Source organism: Elephas maximus, chromosome 1 (genome assembly GCF_024166365.1).
Source record: "Elephas maximus indicus isolate mEleMax1 chromosome 1, mEleMax1 primary haplotype, whole genome shotgun sequence".
In the NCBI taxonomy this organism is placed as follows: domain Eukaryota; kingdom Metazoa; phylum Chordata; class Mammalia; order Proboscidea; family Elephantidae; genus Elephas; species Elephas maximus.
The window spans coordinates 77,247,336-77,255,243 of record NC_064819.1 but is presented as its reverse complement, the minus strand read 5'-3'; the positions used below and the strand labels follow the sequence as shown (position 1 = coordinate 77,255,243).

At 41.1% G+C, this 7,908-nt stretch overlaps 2 non-coding genes across 2 annotated transcripts; both read left to right on the top strand.

The window, feature by feature from the left end:
• The first annotated feature begins 285 nt into the window (after positions 1 to 285).
• Positions 286 to 358, top strand: TRNAV-UAC (transfer RNA valine (anticodon UAC)). Its single transcript has one exon. It is a non-coding gene; the product is annotated as a tRNA-Val (tRNA).
• Positions 359 to 7,480: 7,122 nt separating this feature from the next.
• TRNAI-AAU (transfer RNA isoleucine (anticodon AAU)) lies at positions 7,481 to 7,554 on the top strand. Its single transcript has one exon. It is a non-coding gene; the product is annotated as a tRNA-Ile (tRNA).
• Positions 7,555 to 7,908: the final 354 nt, after the last annotated feature.

Below are 7,908 nucleotides of genomic sequence, written 5' to 3'. Positions count from 1 at the left end.
GAACAAAACACTGCCAGGTCTTGTGCCATCCCCACAAACATTGTTATGCTTGAGGCCATTGTAGCAGCGCTGTGTCAGTCCATTTCATTGAAGGTCTTTCTGTTTTTCACTGACCCTCTCATGTACCAAGCAGAATGTCCTTTTCAAAGGGCTGATCCCTTCTGATAGCACGTCATATATGAGAGGAAGTCTTGCCATCCTCACTTCTAGTAAGCATTTTGGCTGTACTTCTTCCAATACAGTTTTGTTAGTTCTTCTGGATGTCCATGGGACTATACTTGTAGTGGTTCCATGGTGTAGTGGTTAGCACATCTGCTTTACACGCAGAAGATCCTGGGTTCAATCCCCAGTGGAGCCAACTTAACCTTTTAGCAGCCTGCAATCCTACTTCCTGTGCTGTTTTATGTGCTTCTACATAGATTCACCTGTGTCCGTTGTCTTCTGGTATCATCTGTCTTCCACCCAGTGTGTGCTCCCTTGTCTCTGAGTCTAATCTGCTGTTTTCATCTCAAGCATTAGTAGATTTAGGACCCACTCTACACCGATATGGCCTCACTGACAGAACAAACAAATCCTATTGCCAAATGGGATTTCGTACACAGATACAGGGGTTAAAATTTTCAACACATATATCTGGAGGATTCAATTTAACCGGTAACAACAATATGTTAAAATTATTATTAACCTTTTTAAAAACAGTCAAACTGTTTTCTAAAGTGGCTGTGTCATTTTGCATTCCCACCAGCACTGTATGAGAGTACAAATTTGTCCACATCATCAGTAACACAGGTTATTATCTATGTTTTCTGGTATAGGCACAGAGTAAGTGTGAAGTGCTATGTCAATGTGGTTTCATTTATACATCCGTGATGACTGTGAGTAGCACTGATTGTATAGTGGTTAAGTACTACAGCAGCTAAGTAAAGCTCTGCAGTTCAAATTGACCAGCTGTTCTTTGGAAACCCTATGGGGCACTTCTACTTTCCTATGTGGTGGTTATGTGTTAGAACTCGACAGCAAAGAGTTTGGGCTTTTTTCTTTTTCCTTTTTTTTTTCTAGGTTTACAACTATGATGTTGAACATCTTTTCATGTGCTCATTAGCCATTTGTATGTCTTCTTGGGACAAATGTCTATTCAAATCTTCTGTGTGTTTAAATTTGGTTCTTTATCTTAGTATTATTGATTTATAAAATTTCTTTACATATTCTGGATACAAGTCCTTCATGAGATATTTCATTCACCGATATTTCCTCCCAGCCAATGGTTTGTCTTTTCATTTTTCTAATGGTGTCTTTTGAAGTACAAAATTTTGATTTAGTCCTGTTAGTCAATTTTCTTCTTTATGGATAGTGCTTTTGGTGTTATATCTAAGAACTCTGCCTAACCCAAGGTCACAAAAATTTTCTTCAGTGTTTACACCTAAAACTTTCATAATTTGAGGTCTTACATTTCGGCCTATGATGGATTCTAAGCTAACGTTTGTGTGTGGTTTGAGGGAAGGCTCTAAATTCTTCTTTTTGTGTGTGGATATCCAATTGTCCCTGCACTAATTGTTGAAAAGGCTTTCCTTTTTGTCTTGATTTGCCTGGGTGTTTTTCTGAAAAGGGTCGCTATGAATCAGAAAGCACCACTTGGCGATGAATTAGAAGATTCTATGCTTCACTGTCACTAGCTAAATACCTTTGGGGAAAAAATCCATTCCTACTTTTCATTTATAGAAGTTGATTTCATTTTCTAAAATAAATATTTCAGGGCATAAAAAATAGTACTACCATAATTTGGTCAATATTTTTCTTTGTTTTATGCTTAAAATATTTTTAAAATAGCTCATTAGGGGCACAGAGTTCTACAGCTTGTTAGGAGAGATTCTGCTTTAGACACTGTCTTCAAAATTGATTTCATCCACAGTCACATGGATTTCCTTGGCAGCACTGGCCCTGACAAAAGATTCCTAATTCTTCCTTGTGGGAAAAGAAGCCATTTAAAAAAATATAAATTAATCTTTACCATTTTAAATGAGAGCAAGCCTTTGGCAAAGTAATCAATTAATCTAATCCCACATTCATCTGAAATTATTATCTTAAGCTAGTAATAACTTCCATATTTTAAAATTCTATATAAAAGAAATAGTCATAGCATGATTATGATTTTAGCTATTATTTTTTTCCATTTTTTTTTTTATGGGAGCTTTTCAAGAATTGGATCAGTGGTAGAATTTCTAATTTCGTTTCCATTACTTTTTAGTATGAAGGTTCATGTGCCTATTAATCATAAATTGGATATGATATTATTTCATGACTCAAGTGTCCTCTAAAATCAAAAGCTGAATAATGAAATGCACTTCTTACCTAGGCATCACAACATTTCCTCCTGTCAGGATGTCCTGTTGGTGCTCCTGGGACATGCTACAAAATTCTCAGCTCCTGAACTGCTACCAACCTGACCCAAACTATCTACATCTCTTGCCTGAATTACTGCAGTAACCTAACAACCTTCCTACTGCTGGTTAGCAGCTGCCTGCTAAGCCTGCCTCCAACCTTGTTCTCTGTGTTGTGTGCTGGGTTGTGACACTCAGCTTCCCTCCTTTCAGGACCAAGGCATTCATTTCCCCAGCTGCCACAAGTGTTGCTCCCTCATGGCACAAAGTTGAGGCCCTCTCTAGGAATTGCCCTCAGCTGAAAGGAACTGCCTCAGTCCAGGCCATGTTCCCTCTCTGAACAGCCCACAGTAAAGGACGCTCAATACATACCTATAAAGGTCTGACTCTCTTGCCTTAACTCTGAAGGGCCCTCCCATTTCCAAGGCTCCTCATGGGATCAGCTCAGGCCTCTCTTGCTGCCTGTCAACTTTCCGCCTTTAACCCTGCTTCCGTTACTCCTTTACAGGTGTTGTTCCCATATCATTCCCTAATAAACTTCCTGCACACAAATATCTAATCCACATGAATACAGCTTGTGCCAGGAGTGGTCAAGAAACCATACATTGAATGGGATTTTGGAGCTGGATCATTCTCTATTCATATGGCAATGAATCATATGTCATTAATATAGTGAACCAATGTTATCCCCTACTAGTGACCTGAGAGTCTAAATATCCATGGTCCATACAAGGCTCAGGAGATAAAAAGTCTCTTTAGGTGCTTTCACAGAGGTACTCTGCCTATTACATTTTGCCCTAAATTGGAAATTAATCAACTTTAGCCTTTGAGGGAGCACAAAGAAGAGGCCGTCTCTCCAGGATATAGGAACGCACAGGGCGGATCCAACGGGGATCCTCTTTCCTGTCTGGAAGGGAATCCTCATGCCCTGATCCACCTGATCCTTTCCAGGGGTTGCAGTACCCTTCTCAAAGGCTTTCTGCGGAAGAATGAAGGAGCACTCTCTAGTCAATGTTTCTCTAGGGAAGAAATAGACAAGCTCCAGAATGTCTTATTTTGCAATGAAGGAGCGAAGTTCATTTCTGCTGGAGGTAGTTTTTGAGTTTCTTTTCTTTTTCTTTTTGCAGGAGTGCAGAAAGGGGAAATAGAAAGCACAAAGAGAAGCTTGAAAAAATAGTGTCATCTAGTCATAGTTAAGATTATGTATATGACAGTCTCCTTTGGATGAGTGAAGAAGAAGACAACAAAGACAGATCTATCTGAATGTAAAAGAGTACTTTTTTTTTTTTTTTTAAACAGTTGTCTGGTTAGCTTGTTTGTTTAGAGTGTGGTGTTAATAATGCCAAGTTCCCAGCTTTGGTCTATGTTTGAGCCAGGAAAACAAGATTTCTGTTGATTAAAAATAAATACACAAATAACTTTGCACTCCATTCACACCCAGCTAAGCTGAGAAAATAGGCACTCTGATATAAAATCTAGTTCAAATGTCAACTGTATCTCTTTAATAATCCTCAGTAGTGACACCTACCCTCTTTGTTCCCCCTCAGAAATGGGCATGGTGAAGAGAAGGAACAAAGAGATTTTTGGAACAAATAGACATTTTAGTGAAGAAAAGGAGGCTAGGAGCGGGGATGGCCTTGGGGATGGGCGGTGTGCATGGAGGCCATTGTCCTTCTGACACCTTGTTCTCGTCCCTTTTCCAGGGTCCAACACACTGTGTTTCCATGGGACTGTCAAGTACTTTCTCTACCTGATTATCTCTGCCACCTGATTGTCACCTCAGCCCTTGCACTGCTCTTTCTTACCGCTGAAATTAAATCACAGTCAGACACAATGCATATTTTCCTTCCTTCTTTCTTTTTTTTTTAAGGTATCAAATGATTTCTACTCTAATTTCTGTCCATGAAGAGAGATTTTTTTTTTTTGTTTTTTCCTTTTCTGGATCTCCAGGACCTAGAATGATGCCAAAGCCAGAGTGAATGTATGAAACCTCTTAATTTTCTCTTGACTTTCATGTTACTTCCATAAATATTCATATATGCCATTTGTCTCCTGCCTTAAAATAATGAATTTTGATACATTTTGATACATAATTTGTGGGCAATACTTGTTCCAAAAAACGTAAAACTTTTCAAACATGCTGCAAAATCCATGTGGTTGCATTGATTTCTCAAATACTCCACACCCCTCCCCCCAAAATATAGACACACACACTTGCACAACCCAAAGCCACCAGGCCTCTCTAACTGTGACCCAGGAATCGTAAATGTGCTTATAAGACTTATCCTGCTGTACAACAGCCAAAAAAGACAAAAGTTTGACCCAACCAGACTTTCTGGATGCATTGTCTCATACTTAAGCTAATATTCCCCAAAGAACTTTTCTTTCATTTTTCAACATTACACCAACTCCCACTAGAGGGCAGCAAATACTTTCAGTGGAAAAATTCCCTTCCAAGAAGCCTAACCAAAAACAAAAAACCAAACCCATGCCATGGAGAAGATTCTGACTCACAGCGACCCTGTAGGACAGAGTAAGAATCCTAAGATCCCCAAAATGTTTGTGGACACTTTCTTTCCAACGTGTCATGAAAGCGTATTAACTGGGAAATTCACATTTTTTACCCATGAAATTTTTCATTACTATTCAGAAGTTAGAAAAAACTTAATAATCTTGATATATTCTTGGTATGTCCTAACTATTTAATATTCCAAGATTATTAGATGTTCTGTCGAAAGCTCTTTGAAATTAATGTTAATCATTATGTTTAAAAATACTTTAAAATTTGCTTTATTTAGCCTTACGTTAGTTATATAAATAATTCCCCTAAAGTCTTTCCCTTTTAAGAATTCTCAACATATTAATGACATCATGTTGATTAAACCAAATGAACAAGACCTTTGGAATGAAGAAAAAACTTGATGGAGACTCCTGATGACATTTGATTTGACACCGGAAGTCCCAAGGGGTCGATTTCAAAGCGCGTAAGCTTTTGAGGTCCTCACTTGACAGAAAACCTGAACATTCCATGCTCTGAATCTGAAGGGAGCCATGTCCACCGGCTCCACGCAGACGGGGATCTTTGGGGCAGGGGCCTTCTCTTGAGACCCGCCTCCACCCTCTTGGAAACCACGGAAACAGAGAGGAACGGGGCAGGGGAGGCGCTGGCACCGGCTATGGGTGGGCGAAGACCTGAGTGTCAGCGTCTCTAGGGACATGATGTACTGCTTTCAAGCCCAGGCCAACAGAGAGGGCAGGAGAGTTCTTGCGTTGGTCACAATATATACGCTCTTCTATGTTCGGTTAATGGCAACAATGGGTGGTTGCTTTTTATATGTTCGGTAAGGAGGAAGGATCTCCGGTACAAAATTAATTCATTTCTAAGCTCAGAAAACGCTGTTTTCCCACCGTGTTTCATAGCAAGCAAGGCCTTTCCTATATTGGGCAAACCCAATCACCGCAATTACGATGAAACTGGCCTTCAGTCTCACGTTCCCTCTACAGAATAGAGTTTTTCTAGATGCCCCAGGCTGGATAATATCAAAGTCGTCTTTTCCTCCAGGAAATACTCACGGTGACGGTACACTTCTTTCACTCATGCTTTTTGCCTGTCAAACTCCACTATTCACAACAATCAAAGTCTTCCCTTATAGACCCCGTTCCTTTACAAACACAGGCGGGCTGGCGACAGGAAGGGGCATTTAATTTTAAGAAACTCCTCAGTATTGTCCCATGGAAATTACTCTTGTGTATGCCCCTCTAGGGAAAGAAATTACCCTTTAGGAACCAGAGCCCCAGACCCTCAGGACCGAACTCTGGAAGCCCGTGAGTCCGCACTAGGGGCCGGGCAGCTAGCTGCAGGGATATGACCCCGGAATGTCAAGCTGCAGGCCAGATACAGGGGAGGGGTGATTTGCAAGACTGGACTCTATATTGTTCATCCCTGGGACATCACACATCTTTATATTCGGCTTCACACAAGCCTAGTTCTTTTAAATTAGTCTACAGTTTCTTGTTGCATTTACTTGATTTACTGGAGGAAAACAGTGATATGTTTTTCTTTAGTTCTTCTTCCTGCCGTTTTCACTATCTTCTCTTAACATTCCCTTTTTTGCTTAGGTAAAGGGAGTCGCCTTTTTCCAGGTTTTGCCTTAAGCATCGCTTAGTATAGCGGACCCACACACTCAGTATCTAGTGTATGATGGCAGGTGCCCCCAGATCAGTAGGGAGAAGATGGTGGTGTCTGCGCTTCTCCAGTCCAGCCTCCACGTTTTATGGGGGTGGCTAGAAAAGAGCAGCTTGAAACCTCCGAAATAATCTGAGCGTCAAGACCTCCACTGTTTGAATATTGCAGGTAATATTTAAAAGAATATATTGGCCAGTTAGCAAAATCTAGAGCCTTTGTTTATTTTTCCAAAACCTGATTATCAGCCAAGATGATATTCTGTACGCTTTTTCCAATTCTCGAACTGAAATTATTGACCAACCAACCATGCTGTGCAGGCACCTGGGACCCTAGAGGAGTGAAGAGCGAGACAACACAGTCCTCGTCCTCAGGGAAAGGAAAGAGGGACATGAGCGGTGAATGACAATAAAATCGCAAAATGGACCCACAGAGATCCACGCTGCAGGGCATTTTCTCGAACACAGAGAAGGGTCATCTGCCCAGGATTTCGGAACAGGCAAGGAAGATCCACCGGGATGTTCCTTCCTGTCAGGAGGGGAATCCTCAGGACGTCAGCAGGGACCAAATCAACCAGGTCCTTCTCCTGAGGTGTCTGAATCGTTCTCAAAGGTTTGCTTCCTGGGGTAGGCTGAAGGAGCCCTCTCTAGTAATGTTTCTGTTGGGATGAAATCGACGGCTCCAGAACTTCTTATTTTCCACAGGAGAAGCGAATTCATCTCTGCTGGAGGTAGAGATTTTGTGCCTGTTTCTGCGGGAGTGAGGAAAGAGGAAATAAAAAACATACAGAGAAGCTTGAAAAAGGAGTGTCGTTTATTCATAGTTAAGATTATGTAAAAGCAAGTATCGTTTGGATGAGTGAAGAAGGTGTGAAAAATCTTCCTAGTGTGTGAACATAAAAAAATTTTCTCCCTGAGGTGGCCGGTTTGCTCAGTTGGTTAGAGCGTGGTGCTAATAACGCCAAGGTCGCGGGTTCAATCCCCGTACTGGCCAAGGGGAAAAGTTTTCTGATTAAGAAAAAAATCTTGCTGTCCTCACTGTACACCCAGCTGCACGTTGAAAATAACCTCTGTGACATCAAATCTAGGTCAATTGTCGACTTTATTTCCCTAATCCTCAGTAGTAACACCTATACACTCTTTGTTCCCCTTCTAAAGGGGGATGGGGGGGCAGAGTTTTTTGGAAGAAGTGATACAAAGCCTTCAGATAGAAATTTGAGTGAAGAAAACCAGGGTAAGAGTGGGGATGGTCTTGGAGATGGGGTGTGCCTCTGATGGCCGCGGTGCATCTCAGCATCTCATTTTCCTTGTGCCTTTCTCAGGGTCCAGCTCACTCTGACTCCTTGAC